General features: G+C 36.5%; 1 protein-coding gene and 1 long non-coding RNA gene across 2 annotated transcripts in view; one reads left to right on the top strand and one right to left on the bottom strand.

The window, feature by feature from the left end:
• The window catches only part of LOC137617335 (uncharacterized), a 388,681-nt gene that overhangs the window by 366,915 nt on the left and 19,266 nt on the right, over nt 1-2,500 (top strand). The gene's annotated exons all lie outside the window — the stretch shown is intronic.
• Nucleotides 1-2,500, bottom strand: part of LOC137617334 (serine/threonine-protein kinase 32B) — a 212,551-nt gene that overhangs the window by 209,041 nt on the left and 1,010 nt on the right.

The raw sequence follows: 2,500 nt of genomic DNA on the forward strand, positions 1-2,500 counted from the left end.
AACAGCAAATTTTATTGGATTAATTGAATTAGTAATTGCAAACTCTCCCTGCATCACATTGAAAGCATTGCACGAAGCATTCAGTGTAATACAAAGCTGCTTGTTACTCTTAACTTTTATATCTTCTTTAAGCGATGGAGCATGAGAGAGAGAGAGAGAGAGAGAGAGAGAGAGAGAGAGAGAGAGAGAGAGAGAGAGAGAGAGAGAGAGGGGAGTAAGGTGGATGTGATTGGGGCTGGGAAGGAACTAGAGATTATACAAAAAAAAGTTTTCCTTTTTTTCCAAACAAAAGTTAAGCATTCATTTAAACAGAGGGGAGATTTTGTTTAAATATGACTGTATATATAGTTGGATAAGTAGCTCTCTCTCTCTCTCTCTCTCTCTCTCTCTCTCTCTCTCTCTCTCTCTCTCTCTCTCTCTCTCTCTCTCTCTCTAAGCGCCTTTGATAGTCAATGCCCTCTACAATATTTCACTCGAGTTTAGTAAATGTAAACGTCATTGTTTACACATAAGTACTTCAAGGTAAACAATTTTGCTTACATAAGTACGCCTAACCCAACACTGTTATTTACCTGTAAGTACACCTACGTAATTATGTTTATACAGAAGTACTTTACTCCGACTTTCTCCCGATTGCAATTGCTGTTATTTGCACATAAGTACGCGAACTAAAACAGTATTTTTTTGCAATAAATACACCAACAAAAATAGCACTTTTCCAGTAAGTGCACCAACGAAAACAGCATTTTGCAATAAGTGCACCAACGAAACCAGGATTTTTACAGTAAGTGCACTAACGAAAATAGCATTTTTGCAGTAAGTGCACTAACGAAGCTACCTTTTACAGTAAGTGTATCAATGAAAATAGCATTTTTGCAGTAAGTGCACTAACGAAACTGCCTTTTGCAGTAAGTGCACTAATGAAAACAATTTTTTTATAGTAAGTGCACTAAGGAAAACAGCATTTTTGCAGTAAAGTGCACTAACGAAAATAGCATGTTTGCAGTAAGTGTACCAACGAAAACAAAATTTTTTTAGTAAGTGCACTAAAGAAAATAGCATTTTTGCAGTAAAGTGCACTAACGAAAATAGCATCTTTGCTGTAAGTGCACCAACGAAAATAGCATTTTTGCAGTAAGTGCACCAACGCAAACAGCATTTTTTTTTTTTGGTAGTAAGTGCACTAACGAAAACAACATTTTTCCAGTAAGTGCACCAACGTAAAGAGCCTTTTTGCAATAAGTGCACCAACGAAAAAAGACCTTTTCGCACTAGGTGCACCAATGAAAACAGCATTTTTGCAGTAAGTGCACTAACAAAAACAGCATTTTTGCAATAAGTGTACCAAGGAAAAGAAGCAGTTTTGCAATAAGTACACCAACGAAAACAGCATTTTGCAATAAGTGCACCAACGAAAGCAGCCTTTTTTTTTTTTTTTTTTTTTTTTTTTTTTTTTTTTTTTTTTTTTTTTTTGCAGTAAATGCACCAACGAAAACAGCATTTTTTGTAGTAAGTGCGCTAACGAAAACAAAAATTTTGCAATAAGTGTACCAATAAAAAGAAGCATTTTTGCAATAAGTGTACCAATGAAATGAAGCGTTTTTGCAATACGTGTACCACTGAAAAGAAGCATTTTTGCAATAAGTGTGCCAATGAAAAGAAGCATTTATGCAATAAGTACACCAACGAAAACAGCATTTTTGTAGAATTTTGAATTCGCAAAAAAAAAAAAAAAAAAAAAATGAAATCTCTTCCCTTTAACGTTCTTGCAAACGGACAGAAACCGCTTTGAACACAGAAGAACTTATTGACCAAGATAAGAGACGTCTCTCTAGCGAAGAGAAAGGGAGAGGAAATTGCGTGTCATTCAGCTCCAGCGATGTGGGAAGGTCTCCATGACCGGGTTTGTTTACAAAAATAAGATACGAAGTAAGTAAATAAAAATACTACATGGTCTTTTTGATAAGAGAATGCACCTGTATCCGCTTATAATAGCATCACTGATGAATGTCTTTGATCTCTCTCTCTCTCTCTCTCTCTCTCTCTCTCTCTCTCTCTCTCTCTCTCTCTCTCTCTCTCGCCTGCAACTTCGTTGAGTGGTTACCTTTAACTTTAGTCAAAAACAGAAGCCGCATAGAGTCAGTCCCCCTTTCCCAAGGCAACAAGTGTATTTTTTCACCTGACATGAAAGAACATATTTCTGTTTATGTCAGTATTTTTAGACGTGTTTGCGTTTGCCAGTGACCAGTTGAACTCTGACGCTTTCATGAACCTGAGCGCATGATAATACAAGCATGGAAGCAAATAGAAGGAATTACTGAAAACATCATGGAGCTAAAAATATCAGAAAGAGCAAGCTGAGGTAGATTAATAGTGCCAAAAAATATACCAGGTAAACTAAGAAAGGCGCACAGGACATTAATCCACTACGCACCAGCATCGATAATGCAGCGACTATTTAATGTGCAGCCAGCTCATCTAAGAAACATATCAGTAGATG

The sequence above is a fragment of the Palaemon carinicauda genome, chromosome 23, assembly GCF_036898095.1.
Source record: "Palaemon carinicauda isolate YSFRI2023 chromosome 23, ASM3689809v2, whole genome shotgun sequence".
NCBI lineage: Eukaryota > Metazoa > Arthropoda > Malacostraca > Decapoda > Palaemonidae > Palaemon > Palaemon carinicauda.